Here is a 19,735-nt window from a genome sequence, read left to right as displayed (position 1 = left end):
CTAAAAATTTTAAACTCAGAAGGAAAAATTGAGCAAGACACAAATGAACCTTCCAAAAACAATCCAAAACAACCCTGATATAATTCTGATGATCTATGTGAATTCTATCAAAAACTTAAATTGCAATTAATTCCTGTGCTAGATAGTTTCCAAAAATAGAAAAAGATGAAGTTTTACTTACTACTTCTATGAGCCCAAATATAAATGTTGATATTCCAAATAAGAAAAGATAAAATAAAGAGAACTAAAGACCGATATCATTAATGAAAAAATACTGTAGAAATCTTAAATGTTAATAAAGAGCCACACCAATATAGTCAAACAATTATTCAAAATTAATTAGAATTATATCAGATTAGAATTATATAAGGATTATTCAACTTTTAGAAAACTATAGCAAGAACTTTTAGAGATTTAGGATTCATTTACATAAAAGCAATGATCATAAAAGATTCTTTATGAGATAGTGAAAAGAGATTGTAAAGAGAAGAAAGCTTAAAACAGGACCTTGGTGAAATGTTCAAAAGTTAGGAAGAGGATGAGAAGACAGTAGAAGAGATAGAAAAGGAACTTCAGAGAGGCAGGCAAAGAATCATGAGTAGTATCACAAAAGCCAATGGCAGATAGGAAATCAACAAAGAGGGATTGGTGTATTTAGTATCAAATGTTGGTCAAAGAGGATAAGGACAGGAAAAAAGATCCAATGATGAGGAGGCCATAAGAAAGAACTATTTCAATAGACTGTTGGAGATGCTAATCGAATTGAAATAAAATGAAGAATGTCACCTTGTGGCACCAATGGCTCCCTATTACCTTTAGGGTCAAATATAGACCCCTTCATTTGACATTTAAAGCTCACCACATGGTGGCTCCTTCTTGTCTTTCCAGTACTCTTTCATATTACTCACTTCTATGCACAATCCAACCACACTGATTTACTTGCTGTTTATCATCCATGATGTCCTAATTTCTGTTTCCAAAACACTGTATCCCTGCCCAAAATGTTCTCTTTTCACTTTGCTTTTTAGAATCTTTAGAACAGGGAAGCTTTCCCTGTTTCCTAAGGTGCCTTCCCTGGGCTGTGTCTTTCCTTCTATTCTATATATTCTATATTCTTTTATGTACCTATTTATATACCTGTTGTCTTCTACTAGAATGTAAGCTTCTTGAGGGCAGAAGTTGTTTCTGGGTTTTTTTCTCTTTTTGGTATCTCTAGTATTTATTCAGTATAGTGCCTGGCACAAAACTCCTTGATGGTAGGGATTATTTCATTCTTTGTATTTGTATCCCCAACATAGCACCTGGCTCATAGATGATGGATTGATTGATGATAGGTCTTTGATAAATGCTTATTGATCAATTGAATGGATGTTGAAGAAATAAAGGTAGCAAGCATAGACTATGCTAGAGCTATAATGGTAGCCTGATAGAGTGTCAGGGTCGTGAAAAATTCTTTTTAGGCTAGCTTATTTTTAGATTGAGCTAGAGAAGAGAGGAGAGAGAGAAAGAGAAAAGAGAGAGAGAGACATACAGACAGACAGAGAGACAATGACAGAGAGAGAGAGAGAGAAACAGACAGAGAAACAGAGGAGAGAGAGATATGAAGGGAGGGAGGGAAAGAAGGAGAAAGGGAGGAATGGAAGGAGGGAGAGAGAGAGAGTGATAAGACAATCTTGGAAGAGACAGGAGGAATAAAATTGAAATTAATGGTGAAATGATTGGCTATAGCAAGGAAGTTTTCTCTTCCTCTGAGACAAAAGAGAAGGAAAAGAGAGCAGGTGAGGACATTAAAAGACTAAAGGAATAGAAGAAAGCTAAAGCAACTTATATTGATGCCTCCAAAGTAAAAAGTGAGGTTATCTGCATAGTAAAGAGTAAAGGAATAGAGTTGGGTATTTGAGAAGATTTGAAATAGTTGTTGTGAGGAGTATTCTAGGACCCAATAAGAGATAAACAAAAGGTTTCTTGAAACCTTAGGACTTCTATGAATTGATGTAGAGTAAAATGAACAGATCTAAGGGAACAGTTTATATAAGGTAAGGAGAATTATAAAAACAAATAATTTTAAGAGACTTAAGAGTTCTGATCGATGCAATGACCAACCACGATTCCAGAGGATAAACTATGCTACCCATATTCTGACAAAGAATTAATGAGCAGATGCAGTGTGTTGAGAGGTATAAATGTGGATATGGATATTGTGGGAATTCGTTTTGCCTAACTATGCCTATTTGTTACAAGGGTCTTGTCTTTTTTATATTGAGATTGGTGGGAGGGAGAAAATAAATTCTTATTAAAAAATAAAGAGAGGATCCTGGGAAGATTCCAGAGTGGGTCCAAAAATTATCAGTTTTCCAAATTTCCACCACAGAGAAAGACAGAACATAGCTGCAGAGAGAATGTAGGGCAACATAAATAAACAAAAGTCAAGGTAAAGCAGTTGTTCGCCAAAGACAATTTAAGAAGACCCCAGGAAAGACCTGATTTCCTGGGGGGCAAAGACTTCCAGGCCAACTCTGTGAATCAAAAAACAAGTCCCAGGAGCAGGTTCGATCGGGAGGTGGTCTCAGTCTTAGAAACTTTTGTCTTTTGGACAGTATGGGGATCTGACACTAAGGAGAAGAAGATTGAAGAACCTTTCACCATAGAGGGACACCAAACACAGCTGTGCTGACCAGATGTGTCGCAGCTGAAGAGCTAGCACAACCTGATGAAGTGCAATAGCAGAGAGGAGAGGGATTCTGCTGACTGTGGGCACTTGCAGGTGAGCAGAGTACTTGGTTTCAGTTCAGGGAAGAGAGGACAATTGCAGTTTACAGTTACAGGAGGAAATGTAGGGAATAAGATCATTTTCTAGACAGTGTGACCAGGACTATAGCCATAAGGTAGGAGTGGAGAGGAGAGCCCAAAGTTGAACCCTGGAACAGAGTTCAGAAAAAATAAACTGCAAGATTTACCTTGGGATTAGAATTTGGTCACACCATTGGCTGCTAAAACTAAAATAAAACAACAACAATAGCAAAATGAACAAGTAAAGGAGAAAGAATCCAACATTAATATTCAGAGAAAGATGATGGATCTTAAAGTCACTCCTTTTTAAATGAGAAATTTCAAATGGTTCCAAGGACACACACAAAAAAACTTCTTAGAAGAATTTTTAAAAAAACTTTATAAATCAAATAAGAAAGATTGAGGAAAAATATGAAAAAAAAGGATAAGAACAATCCAAGAAAATCATGAGAAGAAAATCAACTTGAAAGAGAGAACCAAAAACTTAACAAGGAAAATAATTCCTTGAAAACTAGAATTGGACAAAGGGAAGCTTGATGTGCTAAAACATAAAGAAATAATAAAATAAAAAGAATGAAAAAATGGAAAAGAATGTGAAACATCTTATCAGAAAAACAACTGATCTGGGGAACAGATTGAGGAGAAATAATATAAGAATAGTTATATTACCTGAAAATTATGATTAAAAAAAGAATCTTGAGAAATTATGAAAGAAAATTGCCCTGATGTTTTAGAACAAAAAGACAAAGTAGAAATAGAAAAAAAAATCCACTGATCATCTGAAAGAAGTTCCAGGAGGAAAATTTACCAGCATGTTATAGCCAAGTTTCAAAACTCCCAGATTAAGGAGAAAATATTGGAAAAATAAGAAAAATATTAAATATTGTGGTGCTATGATAGGATTATACAAGACTTAGCAACTATTATGTCAAAGGACCATAGGTCTTGGAGAATTATATTTTGTAGAGCAAACGATCTGGGTTCATGCCCAAGGGTAACTTACCCAGGAAAGCTAAGTATAAACAATGAATATTAAAATAAATATGAATAAAAATAAAAAGACATTGCATGAAGTGAAACATAGGAAAGGAAAACAAACAATAAGTAATTCTATCTTAGAATTGTGAATTGAATGAATTCACCCATAAAATGAAAGCAGTAGGTTAAAAATTTGAATTAGCCATATTTTGCTTTTAGGAAATGTTATAAAAATGAGAGATGCAAACATAAAATAGAGATCAGAAGTAGTATTTATTATGTAAAAAAGCAGAGGTAATAATCATGATCCCAGACAAACTTAAAGTTATAATAGATTTAATTAAAAGAGAAAAACAGGGAGACTATGTTATATGTCAGCTATATTAATCAATATTGTTTTAGACTATTTAAAATAATTAGATCATATAAGCTTGCAATATTTTCCATTACATAGGAAATAATGAACCAATGGATTTAGAAAAATATGAAAAGATTTGGACTTATGAAAGAAGATGCTATCCCACCTTTACAGAAATAGAAGACAAGTAGAAATAAGTATATGGCCTTATATATGTGTGTGTGTGTATGAATGTATATTTGTGTGTGTGTATATATATATATATATATATATATGTATGTATGATTATAGTTATCTATGTATATGTATTTCTATATCTATGCACTTTATATAGGTATATATTATATATGTATACATACAATATGTATATTGCATTACATATGTGTATATGTATATATACAATATGTATATTGTATTACATATATGTGTATATATGTGTGTGTATAATGTATATCCACACTTTATTGTAGCCGGGGTAAGGGGGTGTGTGTGGAGAGAGAAATAAAGTAAAAAGTGCACAGCAGAGTATAAAAGAAAAGCTATAAGGAAATAAAGAAGAGATGGACAGTTCTGAACACAATGTATGCCATTTATTATTAGGCTTTCTTGAAATGGAAATTCATTGCTTTATATTTTGAATCCTCTCTTATGTTCTGCTGTTAACATGATAATGTTTTTCTTTTCTTATTTTGTATTTAAGATTAAAGCTAAAAAACTATATTTCTAAAGAAAACAGCAACAAAGAAAAATAAATTTTTTAAAAAATAATCACATAAAAGGATCCCTGTGCAGTAGTAAAGTTAAGTGAATTACCCAACTTTATCTGTGGCATAAGAAGTAGACCTAGGATTTGAATGGATCTCCTAACTGCAAGCCCAATACTTTTTACTATATCATACAACCGTACACACTCATATTCCTAAATGGTTATATAATTTTAGGTCTTTCAAAGGATATAATATTACTTCAACCACAGCAACAGTACAATTCCTGTTGGCATTAAAAAACAAACAAACAAACAAACTTTCTTCAGAAATAGTAATGTGAAACTGCAAAGAGCCAGAATCAGCCCTGAGACTATCCATTGGTTTCCTTGTTCCAGGAAGAAAAGAAATCAAAATGACTCTGGCCTAATTTATCCAGAAGAAGGAGAGAGTCAATGAACAAAACTCAGTTGTAATTAAGTAGCTTAGAGACCTCAACCTCTGTTACTTGTACAATGAAGAAAGGGAAGAATTAGAAGTTTTGAGACAACATTCAAACCCTTCAGAAGAAACTAAAAACAAAACAAAACAAAAAGCCAAGAAGTTAGAGTGTATGTAGGGTAGGCTGGTGTGTAGATAATGTGGAAAAATAGGCAGAAATATTTCCTAAAGTTCAACTAAAGGTTTCAATTACAGAAAAGAAATATCACTATAATTGTACTTCTGAAAAATTTCCACCAGTCATTTTCAAGCTTGAGAGATTCTCTGCCTTAGGGAAGAGAGGCAACTAGGGGGAGCTAATGGTCTCCCTATTAGGAGCTGTAAACTACATGCTTTATTAGTTTCTATAAATATTTGGCATGTGAGTAGTGAGTAGGGAATAATGATCAGGTCCGAATTACTTATTTGTTACTTTTTAAGTGGTGAATTTGGTATCAGCTATCTTCAGACACACTAGGTACCAGTGATTGCTTCTGATGTGACAGCTGTTGAAATGACTATAAGAAAAATCAGCCTTGGGTAGGAATAGTCCTCCAGAGCTTTTCTGTGTGGCCTCTGGCATCAGTTCATTCCAGCTGGTCTTCAAAACTGCTGCCTGCTGGAATTGGTTCCCCAAGGGTCTCATAGAGTTAGAGTTGAAAAAGACCTCAGAGGCTATCTAGTCTAAACCTTTCATTTTACAAATAAGGAAACTGAGACTGGGTGAAGGTAAGAGAAATTGCCCAGTGTTAGGTAAGTAATAATCAGAGTGAGGATTGAAACCCACGTGCATTGATTGCAGTCATTGTTTTTTCTATTGTAACACATTTTCTCCCTTTGACCAGATTTCTTTCTTCCTTATTACTTTAGAGAAATTTCTCATAAATACTGCCAGGGAGGACCAAGATCTTCACACTATATTCCAAAGCTATCTATCTATCTATCATCTATCCATCCATCTTTTGTCTTTATATCTATCTAGCTGACTCTCTCTATCTATCTATCCATCCATCCATCCATCCATCTATTTGTCTCTATACCTGTCTAACTGTATCTATCTATCCATCCATCTGTTTGTCTATTCATCCATCCATCCATCCATACATCTACCCATCCGTCCATCCCTTGTATGTTCATAGCTATTTGCATAATGTCTCATCAAAATGTGAGCCCCATGGGCAAACACTGTGTTTTTGCATTTCTTTCTATCTCCTTTGCTTTGCAATATCTGGCACATTGTAAATAATTTATAAATGCTTATTGACTGACTGATATCTCCTCTCATCCCTTCTGGTTAACTTCCTTTATGTGCTTTGAATAATCAACCAGTTGACCAGTTCACAGTTATTCATTGAATGTTTAGAAGAACTATAACCAGAATAAGGCAACTTGGGCTTTCTCCCAAGGTACTGAAATCTTGAGGGTCCTGACAAAACTTTTATACCTTCAACAGGTAGAAACAACTTAGCACACAGCTAACAATAATAAATTAAAATAGGAAGCTATCATGTGGCATACTTCCTCGCCCAAGTGGTTGAGCCTTGTGTCCCATGGGTTTTCTCCCTGAAGATTCATAATCTTATTTCTAGTATTTCCTATCATCTATTCTGTGTTTTAGCCCCAGGACATTAATAGTTACAATTCTGTTACAAAGGAACTGCCATGTTAGAAACTCTGAGGGATACAAAGAAGTATAAAATCCATAATCCTTACTTTCAGTTTGATGTCATCTTTACAAAAGGTCTATAATACCATACCCCAGGAATATATGCTTGGTCCTGTAATATTTAACATTTTATCAATAGTTTGAGTAAAAGCATAAGTGGAATGCTCATCACACTTGCATGTGACACAAAGCTGAAAAGTTATGAACAGGGTACAGCATTGGGTTGAATCTAATAATATGAAAATCAATAGGAATGAATGTAATATCTTACAGGTGGGCTCAAAAAAATCAACTTCACAAAAAAGGTGGGGAATTCTGAATCTGATTTTTCTTCTGCAACAAGAGAACTGTATGGCTCTGTATACATATATTGTATCTAAGATATACTTTAACATGTTTAACGTGTATGAGACTGCCTCCCATCTAGGGGAGGGAGTGCAGGGAGGGAAGGGAAAAGTTGGGACAGAAGTGAGTTCAAGGGACATGTTGAAAAATTACCCATGCATATGCTCTGTCAATAAAAAGCTATAATTAAAAAAGGTGGGGGAAGTATAGATAGTAATTTAAGAAATATTTGAAAAAGAGATGTAGTCAGTAGACAACGAGCTCAATATGTCAACAGTGGAGGTGTCAGTCATTTTGCTCAAATTATATGACTATGAGTCCTGGAATCAGGAGGTAATAATGTCTCTGTGTGAAGTCCTAGAGTACTGTAGTCAGTTCTGAATACCAACTGAGTTCAAATTCAGTCTCAGACACTTAAGCGGGCAAGTCACTTAATCCTGTTTGCCTCAGTCCTTCATTTGAAAAATGAATTGGAGAAGGAAATAGCAAACCACTCCAGTATCTTTGCCACAAATGGAGTCACAAAGAATCACATGTGACGGAAATAAATAAACAACCTCAACAAAATCTGTGTATCACAGTTTGATGGACATGACATAAACACTGATAAACTGAAGAGCACCCAGAAGAGAATAACCAGAATTATAAAGGGTTTAGGTCCATATCTTGTGGTGATTGGTTCAGGGAAAGGGGAATACTTAGCTTAGATAACTGAAGAGGCATTAAGACAGCTTTCTTCAAATATTTGAAACGCTTTTATGTGGAAGATGCACTATACCAGAGAAGGTAAAAATGAGAATAGTGGGTAGAGATTGCAAATAGGCAAATTTAGGCCTGATATCAGAATAAAACTCCCTAACAATTACACTTATCCATAACTGAGTTGGATTCCCTCAATAGACAGTTGGTTTCCTTTCACTGGAAGTCTTTAAGTAGAAACCCTATAATCATTTGTGCTTGGGATTCCTTTTTGGGAATGTATGGGACTAGAAAGTTGCAGAGGACCCTTCCAACTCTCAAATTCTGGGACAACTAGATGGTGCAGTGGATAGAGCACAGAGCCTGGAGTCAGGAGGACCAACTCTTAAATTTTGTGATTTTCTCTAAGTTCATAAACTGGTTGGAGAAACAAAAATACTCCTCTAGAGCCCCACCCTACCTCCAACCTAGAGAGCAAAATAAGAAAGCCAAAGTGTTAACTTCTGAGGTGTAGACAAGAAGTGTTGTTCAGGGGAAAGTAGAATTCAATGATTATGTCTCTGCTGTTTATGAGTCACCTACCTATTTCTGAAATCATGGCCATAATTTCCACCAACCAGCCTCTGAGTCATAATAGGGGAACAGTCAACAGTCAATCAACAAGCATTTATTAAGAGCTTATCTTCACTAGGCACTGTGTTAAGCCCTGAAAATATACATACAAGTAAAAAGAAAGACAATCTGTATTTTCTAGGAGTTTATATTCTAATGGGGAAGATAGTATATTAAAAGGAATTTGAAAGGGGATGAGTAGGGAAGAAAATACCTGAGTGGAAGCAAAGTGGAAAAATTCAGAGACAAAGCAGAATAGGGAGAGAAGTCAGATATGTCTCAGGCACTTCCTCAAATGGAGGTTCTGGGTAGGAACTCATCAATGAAAGAAGGGGACTGACAACATGAGACAGACATCTGAGTGAGAAGGCAGCTAGAAATGTGTTGAACACTCTGGAGAAGGAACACAAAAAGGCTTAGAGCCAACCCACATCCTCCTTATTATATATGATAAGGTTGGCTACGTGGTGAATATGAGGTAGAACACATGGACTGAATGCTTTAAGTTGATACACACAAAATTGAAAGAAGACTTAGAAGAAGCTGGCTAGCTAGTCCCCTCAGAAGAATTTATGGAAGAACAGAGAAAGAAAGTAGGGGTTGAAATGAATACTGATGAAATAAGTATTCATAGTGATCAGATTTCTTGAATCTACTGAGGTGCTGAAATAAATTGCTTAGAGGTCCAGAGTTTACATTTACTCTACAACTTCATGGTGACTCAATGGATAGAGCACTGACCTTGGAAAAATATTTCCTGGGCAAGTTCCTTTACATCTCTTTGCTTGTTTCCTTATCTGCAAAATGGGAATAATAATAGCACTTACCTCCCAGAGCTATTATGAGGATCACATGAATAATATTTGTAAAGCATTTAGCACAGTGTCTAGAACATAGTAGTTGCTTAAGAAATGTTTATTCCTTTCCATTTCCTCTCTGGGACAACTTCTATCACATTTCATTTCACATATGCTCTCTAGAGTGTAATCTTTAATTCATCCCCTGCAAGATAGAAAATATTTTCTGTCTTCACTTTATATAAAGTGATAACTCCTATGACTCTTTTCGCCTTCCATTCTGCATTTTTTGTGATCAATACTGTTCTTTAATAATAATAATAATATCTAGAATTTATATAGTACTTTAGAGTTTACAAATAACTTATTTGATCTTCACAACGATCCCAGGAGGTAACTGGAACAGACAGAGATTAAGTGAATTAAGTATCTGAGGCCAAATGGGAATTCAAGTCTTCCTGACTTCAGCTCTTGATCCACCTTGCTGTCTTTAATACATTAAATTGTAAGATCACCTATATTTTCTTGGAGAGGACTATGTCTTTATAGCATGGCATATCAACACCAAACACAGCTAACTCCCTAACAAGTATCCGAAGATGTTATAATCTTCAGAGATGGACAAAGTGGGGAAAAGGGAGGGAAGAAATGTGATGGGGCTGGAGCTTTCTTCCAAAGGCCCAGGATAGGTGTTATAGCATTAGAGAAATTGTACTGTATTTGGAGTCTGAGGACTTGGGTTCAGTTCAATTAATTTAATATTAACTAAGCTCTAACTGAACTCAAGGAATGGGTATAATACAAAAATGAGACATTTCCTGAAGGAATTTATATTCTTGGGATTGGGGGAGAATAACAAAGAAGGAGAAATACAAGTTATTTAGATCAGAGAGAAAACAAACACTACCATCTGAGGCAGATATGAAAGACTTTCTGGGGAAGTGGTACTTGAACTGAGACTGGGCAGAAAAAAGGATCCTAGGAGGTGAAGGATGAAGATGAAATTCCTTTTAGACAAGGAGAATGGTAAGAGGCAATGGACTGTTGAGTTGGGGGACAGTTAATAACCTAGTTTGACTGGAACATAGGGAGAGTAATATAAAATAAAGTTATCAAGATGGGTTGGAACCAGAGTATGGAGTGTTTTAAATGGCAGGCTAGAGAAAATAGGAACCCTCTGAAAGTTGTTCAGCAGGAGAGTGATGCAATCAGACCCATGACTTAGCAAGATTATTTCAGCAACCATGTGGAGAATGGATTAGAGAAAGGAGAGATGGAAGCAGGGAGCCTGATTAGGAGTGTAGGGGAAAGGTGATGAGGGCCTAATCTAGTACAGTGACTGAGTGAGTGGACAGAAAAGGATCATTTGTGAGAAATGTAGGAGTAAGACTGAAAAGACTTAAAAAATCTATTGGTTATAGGAATGAGAGAGAAGTAAGGGTTGAGGGTGGCTTAGATGGAATAGATGTGGGAGTAGGAGTGAAAAGACTTTAAAATGGATTGGTTATGGGAATGAGAGAGAAGTAAGGATGATTCTAGGTTTATAAGCATAGAGCAATTAAAAAAATGTGGTATCCTCAATGGAAATAAAGAAATTAGAAGAGGGACCAAATATTTTGGACAAATTGAGCTGGGGATGTTGATGGGTTATCCAAGGGGAGATATCCAATAGGAAGTTGGCAATGGAAGACCAGAGTTTGCCTGAGTGGTTAAGGCTTGATTATATGTATTTAGGAATCACTGATATAGAGGTGATAATTGAAGGCACTTGAACAGATGAGATCACCGAGAGGTTTCCAAATCAGAATCAACCTTGCACAACCTTGGGCTCCTTTTAGTTTCCTCAACTATAAAATAACATGGTTTATTTCTAGTATATTTCCACTTCTAAGTCCCATTAAACTAGAATGTACAAAAAGTAGCATAGACAGCTAAATGGTACAATGATTAGAACACCGGACCTGGAGTAGAAAAGACCTGGGTTCAAAGTTAGCTAAAAATACTAATTAATTATAGTTCTGTGATCCTGGGAAAGTCACTTAACCCTGTTTGCCTCAGTTTCTTCATCTGTAAAATGAGCGTAGAAGGAAATGGCCAACCACTCTATTGTTTTGCCAAGAATATCCTAAATGGGGTCATGAAGAGTTAGCCACGACTGAACAACAAAGATGTGGTGGAGACATTAATTTGTGAGACAGCATGGAATGTGTAGGAAGAATGCTCCACTTGGACGCCGAAGATTTGGGTTCAAATCTCAGCTTAAACTGTCATTACTTATATGATTTCAGGCAAGCCAATTCCTCTCCATGAGCCTCCAGCATCTTCATCTGTAAATTGAGGGAATTTGGACTAAATGATGCACAAGGTCCCTTCTGGCTTTAAGTCTATGATAAATTTACACTTTTGAAAACAACCTTTATAGGAAAGTGGTTAATATTTAAGCAACAGTTGGTGTTCCTGCAATTAAAATTTCTACTGATGAATTTAATGTGGTAAAAGGGCAACAGAGAACAATTTGGCTCCAAATGGAGTGTTAAGATGGTGGTAATAGAAACAATCTGTTCAAGAACAGGTCTTAGAGGGCATGGAAAACAAAAATAAAAGACAGCAAGTGGAATGGATAAATAATGTAGAGAGGCAATGAAACTATATCACAGTTGTAGAGAAAACAGCAAGAGCTATAAATCCTGAAGGATGTTTGTTATTGTCCTGAGAGAAAAGAGGCGAGGTAAAAGATGAAGTTAAAAGAACAGTGGCCTTGGCATCCAGAGACCCAAGTTTTAAGACTGTCTCTGTCACTAACCCACTGTGTCCATGGGCAAATCACCTCATTTTCCAAATCTCGGTAGCCTCCTTGGTAAAATGAAAGGATTGAACTAAATGATGGGTAAGGTCCCTTTTGGCCCTCAGATCTATGACTATAAATTAGATTTTCTTTTAAAAGCAAGTGATGTTGTGGAAAGGACAGTCGTTGGGTGAGCCAGATGGGTAACAAAAATAGAGGGGAACATAGCAGAGAGAACTAGCAAATGAGTCTGTCACTTAGTGAATTGAAACATTTTCACAAAAAAAAGTCATTGGTTCTTATAAGAAAGACAGAAAGGAATAAGTGTTCTTGTAGTATCCACTATGTGTCAGATACTGTGCTAAGTGCTTTTTACAAATATTATCTCATTTGATCCTCATAATCATTTTCTAAGGGATATGCTGTTAATACCCCATTCTATAGTTGGGGAAAGCAAGGCAAAGAGAAGTTGTGACTTCTGTCCCTGTGCCCAAGATCACACAGCTAGTGTCTGAGGCTAAATATGAATTCAGGTCTTTCTGCTCTATCCTTTGTGCTATATAAGGATTCTATAATCCTAATATATAATCCTCTATAAGGATTAATCCTTACATAGTCATTGTAATTTTAACAAAGTATATTTAGAAAATGGTGCACATGAAAATGGGAAATAGTTCCATCTAACAGAATACTAGAGTTAGGGAAACCCTTAGGGATCATCTAATTTAACCTGTACCTGAAACATAAAGAGCCAGTAACTACACCATCCCATACATTTTTTTTGCTGAGGCAATTGGGGTTAAGTGACTTGCCCAGGGTCACACAGCTAGGAGGTGTGAAGTGTTTGAGGCCAAATTTGAACTCAGTTCCTCCTTACTTCAGGGTTGGTGCTCTATTCACTGTGTCACCTAGCTGCCCTCATCCCATACAATTTACCCTCTGCTTGGAGACTTCCAGATTCTGTGATTGTAGAATTCTTCCTTTTAAGAACTCTTCTTGCTCTTAAGTAATTCTCTGCTTCCCTACACCTTTTATCACTCTTCCCCTACCTCTTCACTCCAGAAACAAGCAGATTAAGTACAATTTATTTTCTGGGAAGGATAGCTAACATGGAAGATGGTAGGCTCAGGATCCTTAAAAGATTGCAATAAGTTGAATGATGAAACAAATCTAATACGATGAAATTTAATAGAAGAAAAATGTAAAGCTCTACAACTGGATTAAAAAAATCAATGTTCAAAAGAACAATATTTGGGAGGAATGGGTAGATAACAGTTCCCATAAAAAACATTTGATAGTATAAGTAGACCACAAGTTCAATATGAGTCAGCACTGTGACATAGCTAAAAACCTGAATATTATCTTGTTTGGCATAAGTGTCCAGAGTAAGGGAAGTATAAGACCTGCTATACTCATTTCTGGAGTGTGGTGTTCACTTGTGAGCATCATGTATTAGAAAGGATAGTAACAAATTGAAACACATTCAAAGGAAGTTGATGAAGATGATCAAAGACCTCAAGATAATGCCATATGACAATCACAAAGAAAGGAGCTATTAACCTGGAGAAGAAATGACTTGAAGAAAAAACTGTTGTTAGGTATTTGAAGAGCTAGCTTTCATGTGGAGAGATTGGGTTTATTCTTGGTCCCAGAGGGAATAAGTAGGAGCAAAGTGTGAGGGGAAAATGGAGAGGCAGATTTAATCTTGGTATAAGTGTAGTGTCCCCTCTAGGATACCTTTCCAACTCTTTCTTATAGGTTGAATTCCATGGGGGATAGTTATTTCAAGTTCAATGTACTCTGAGTTCATATTCATTTTTAAAAAATTTTCAACAATTTTATTTAAAGTTTTGAGTTCCAAATTATATCCCTCTCTCCTTCCCTTCCCCACTCCCTGAGAAGATAAGCAATCAGATATAGGTTATAAGTGCAATTATGTAAAACATTTCCCTATTAGTCATTTTGCACAAGAAGACTCAAATAAGGGGGGAAAAAGAAAGAAATTGAAAAATAGCATGCTTTGGTCTGTATTCAATCAATATCTGTTCTTTCTCTGGAGATCAATAGTATGTTTCATTATTAGTCCCTTGGTTTTGTCTTGGATAATTGTATTGCTGGGAATAGCTAAGTCATTCACGATTCTTCATCAAACAATTATTGTGTACAATGTTTTCCTCTTCTGTTCACTTCACTATACATTAGTTTATGTGAGTCCAGGTTTTTTGGAAGTCATCCTGCTTGCCATTTCTTATATTGCCATAATATTCCATTACAATTATATACCACAGCTTGTTTAGCCATTCCCCGATTGATGGTCATCCTTTTGATTTTCAATTCTCAATCACTATAAAAAGATCTGCTATAAATATTTTTGTACAAATAAAACTTTTTCCATTTTTTTGTGATGTCTCTGGGATACAGACCTAGCATTGGGTCCACATTCCTAAAACTATATACCTCATAAGTTCCTATCAGTGCACTTATTTACCTTTAATAATCTGCTAATAGACACAGTAAGCTCAAAGCAAAAGAACTTATTTAGCTGTTACCTCAGTAGCAAAATGCTTTTCCCCAGACATGGGACACACTGCCCTATAACCACATATAGTGTCAGTGGACAGAGTAGGAACACACTTAATAGTATACTGGGAGAGAAGCACCAGCCTAGGAAACACATGTGCTGGCAACTCATAACTCCATCATTGTAGAACTCCTTTTCCTTCTGTGATATTCTCATACTACTATTTCTGGGTACAAAGTTCTGATGGAATCCACGGGCCTATTCTCTGCTGAGTAAGGAACTCCCTTGTGGAGTAGAACCCTGCAAGATAAATATTGATGGAATAAAAAGAAATTCCCTCTTCATATTCTTGCTTTCTGATAGAGACACAAGGGAAAATGCAAAGAGGGATCCCCTCTCAAGAACTGGGTTCTTTCTCCATCCTTGGATTTTCCCCTGCTTCTAAATGACACACTCATAACCTGGTCTTCTGTAGCAACTGATTCTGTAGCGTATATTTTGAGTTTCAAAGGGTCAGCAGGAATGTGGCTAATTCTTGAGCAAACAATGGTGAGTCATTCAGTTGTGTTTGATAGACCGTAGCACTCCAATACTGTCCAGGGGATTTTCTCGGCAAAGGTACTGTGTAAAAGTTGGCCATTTCTTTCAGCTTGTAAGTGTCTGAGGTTGGATTTGAATTCAGATCATCCTAATTCCTGGTCAATCACTTTATCTACCTCAGCAGTGGGTAGCTTCCCTTTAATTCCACCAATTTTGATCAGAAAACTTGTCTACATTTCGTAAACAGGTAACAGTGTAGACATGTCTACATTATTAAATACATGATTAAAATCATGATACTTTGTTGTCTCTGTTTCTTGTCCAACTGAGATAGGAAGATTGATTATTTAGCATATCTTAATCACTTCCCCCTCTCCCCAATACATAAAGAAAATATTCCTAAGAATTCAGGCTATTCAGTAATGGAATGGGTTGCATTGGGAGGCAATGAATTCTCCTTGAAGTCTTCGAGTAGAGGCTAGATGATCCCTTGACAGGAGGGTTGAAATCCTATTTGAGTTCATCTTATGCCAAATGGTCTCTGAAGTCCCTTCCAATTTTGAGATTCTGTGATATGCAAGCCCTTGAAAAATTTGAAGACAGCTATCATGTCTCCCTTAAGTATTTTCTTCCCCAGGCAAAGCACCTTAGTTCCTCTCATTAATCCTTATTTAACATGGTTTGGAGTCCCTGAACCATTCTGATTACTATCCTCCACACACACTTCCATTTGTCAGTGTCCTCCATAAATGACGCACCCAAAACTGAACAAACTACTTTGCCAGTGGTCTGAACAGGGTTTGTTCAGGGTCACAATAGTGGGTTCATCTCTTACCTGCTTCTGGACACCAGAGTTCTATTAATGCTGCCTGAGAGTGAATTAGTTTTGGGGGCTGCCAAATCACTCTTTGAGCTTGCAGTCTACCCGAATGCCCAGGGCTTTTTTTTTAAGATGGAAAAATTATCAAGCTGCAGCAAGGATCTTGAAGTTTTAAAAGAATTTCCAAAAGACTTTGGCTACTTTTAGGGATCATTAGCCAAAGAGATATAACATCATTACTGGAAAAATAGAGATATGGCCAGGATTCAGAGGCATCAAACTGCAAATATAGAGAGAATTAGAAAAAGTCCTAAATTTAGTTAATCCGATTATCCAATCAGGAGTGCTTCCATGAGGCCGTTATTCACAATCTCTATTTTGAAGAACATGGAGTTTTTCAAAGATAGGTCTGTCATGGTATACAAGAAGAAAGCCATGGTTCTTAGAGCTTTAAAATGTGAAAATAGCATTTATAAGGACTTTTTTTGGAGAATTAAAATTGCATCTATGGCCCAAATTACTTTCTTGGAAACTCCAAGCAAAGCTTATAGAACTTAAATCCAGTTCTGTTTATTCATTTTTCAGCGAGAAAAATTCCTATAATCTAAATTTTTGAAAAAATATCTTTTTGAGTTTCAAATTTTCTCCCCACCTCCACTACTCCTTACCCATCAAAAGTGTAATGAGGATCCCACTTGTAAGGAGTGGGAAGTCGTAGAATGTAACCCAAAGGGAAGCAGAATAGATATCTCCAGCCTCTTCTTTCCTTTACTCTTCATAAAGGAAACTTTCATTACAGCCAGGGGAGAAGTAAAAGGTTAGGGTTGGAAGTCCCGACGCTGTTCTCTTCAGAGAAAGTTACAAGATTGGGCTACAGTAAATCTATCCATTTGCTCCCTTAAAAATTGACTAGGGTAGCAGATTCCACTTACTTTCTAATCTTTTTTATCATTTCTTGAGTATGAAGGACCCCACATTCTGTATCCAAGGTTTGATACCTTTCCACCAAATTTCACAGTTCACAGTGAACACACGTAGCAGATAGCAAAGAAACTCATCCAAATCATAGCAAAGCAGAAATTAGGGAAGGTGTGCATAGGATAGTATATGCCCAACAATACATAGTAAAGGAGGTCTCCCATCTGGAGGAAGTAACTTAGCTCCTCTAAGAGAGATAGTCTAGATCTCACCCATGGGTAAACTCTTCAAAGGCTCTAATGTAGAAATCTAGGGGATGTATGAGGCACTACACACTCCGTTCATATCTTCCCAGCTTCTTTAACTTTACCAATCTAAAGAATGGCTGGCCTCTTCTTCCCTCTCTGGAAACCAGAAGTCCCTAAAACAACTTAAAATTGGTCTGTCCTCTTACTTCTTTCCTCCTGAAGTGGAAAACCAGAAGTCCCTTAAAAAACCTAAAATTGGGCTGCCCTCTTCCCTCTTGTAGCTGGAAACCAGAAAGACCTGAAGCAACTTGAAGAGCCTTTAAGAAGACTTGTCTTCCAACTGTCCCAAAAGGGACTGGCCCTGAAGGATCCTGAAGGGAAACTAGTGAAGGCTGGAACTCTCTCACCATTTGCCAACTCCACCTTGTCCCTCACAGCAGAGCAAGGACTTCTTCCACTAATAAGGGGAGAGTCCCATACCAATAGGTCTTGGAACTGGTGTTCGGATGATTTGCCTAAAAGACTATTTTACAGAAAACTCACAGAAGGCAAGCGCTCACATAAGGTCAGAAGTGATACAAGGACATTGTCAAGGTCTCTCTGAAGAAGTTTAAAATTAATTGTCTGACATGGAGACACTGGCAAAAGATTGACTAGCACGGCATGATTACATCAAAGGAGGTGCTGTGCTTTATGAGTAAAGCAGAAATGCGAGATGTGCAAAATTAGAGACATCTCCATTCCAAATATCCATGTGGACTATTTGTGCCTGATCTGTGATAGAATCACTCGCATTGGTCTGATCAGCCATGGTCAAACACAGTGTACAATGATCCTGATATAATGATATCAAATTGGGAAAGTAATAAAATGCAAGTTTTAAGGTAGGGGTGTTCCAATTTTACAGATGAGGAAACTGAGGTTTAAGCCAATTAAATAAATTGCCTAAATTCCACGATAAAATAGGATGAAAAAAGAAAAGGTTTGAAGGAAACTAGAGCAATATTTATCTAAGCTAATTAGCTAATTAGATGGTGCTGTCTGGGGTTATTAGTTAAATAATAAAAGTTGATTTTCTAGACCAAAAATCAAACACACACAAAAACAAGAAATCTGGGGTCTTCAGGTGTTTAGATTCCAAGTCCAAAGTTACTTTCACTCCCATCTCCATATCCTACTTTTCTGATTTTGCCCAGACAAAAGAAAACATCTAAATGGCTTGTCTGAAGAGACTTGATTCTATTTTCTCTCAGATAATGGTCAGAAATAGGAAAGGAGAACTTAAGTAAAAACAACCTTGCCTTGACAAGCTGAAGCCAGTTAAAGGAATTCTTGGGTACCTTGTGTATAAATATTTATGGTGATGGAATGAGGTGGAGGGAAATAGACCAAATCTGTGCTTTCGAGGAATATCTAAATCAGTTTTTGAAAAAAAAAAACAAACAAAAAAAACAAAGACAAGAATAAGTGCCATTAGATGAAAGAATTTGTTTCCTTGGTGATAAGACCCTCAGCTAGACAGGGATTGTAATGACCACAAATGAACCCTAATAGCAGTCAGATGCCCAGATAATGAACTAAAGCAGATATCCTAAAAGAAACAGGGCCAATAAATGGTCAAAGAAGTGAAGTTACTGATGGCAGAAAGTGCTCATCCCAGAGGATTTAGGGAAAGAAATAAATGCCTAGGGAGGTATTGACTGTTTCAGAGAGTTTGGTATGTTGCTTTAGATTAGTGGTGTTAAACAGAATTCATCTGGGATCTGCTTTACATCCCAAGGACACTCCTTTGCAGAAGCCATCAACTGGACGAGTGAGTGGCAAAGACGCTCTCACATGTCTTAGATTGTCAGGCATCAGGCATCAGGATGGGAACACACTGCAAAGTATTTAGTGTCTCAGTGTCATAGATTTAGATCTGGAAAGGATTGTAGATCTTATCAGGTCATTTTACAGATGAGAAAACTGAGACCCAGAAAGGTTAAACAATTTACCTGCTAAGATAGCGAGAGAGAGAGAGAGAGAGAGAGAGAGAGAGAGAGAGAGAGAGAGAGAGAGAAAGATTTGAATGAAGGACATCTCACTCCAAATTAAGTCCTCCTTTCTATTGTTCAGATTGTCTCTATTCTTCTAATCGCTGTATTGTTTAGTGCCCAGGGCCCTGGTTTTGGGGTCAGAGACCTGGATTTGATCTTAATAGCTTTGTGACCTTGGACAAATGACCTCACATCTTTGAACCTCAATTTCTTTATCCACAAAGTAGAGATAATAATAATGACAGCACCCATTCACAAGATTCTACTATATCATGCTGCCTCTCATGGGTCCAAATCCTGCCTCTCCCACTTGCTTATCATCTCTAGGACCCTCAATTCCTTATTTGTACAGTGAGAGGATTAGATACAATGAATTCTCCAATCCCAGGAGTAGGCCCCATGAGATGATTCATGGAGAGAAATTGAACTATAATTAAA

This window comes from Sarcophilus harrisii, chromosome 4, assembly GCF_902635505.1.
Source record: "Sarcophilus harrisii chromosome 4, mSarHar1.11, whole genome shotgun sequence".
NCBI lineage: Eukaryota > Metazoa > Chordata > Mammalia > Dasyuromorphia > Dasyuridae > Sarcophilus > Sarcophilus harrisii.
Note: the sequence above shows the minus strand (reverse complement) of the source record.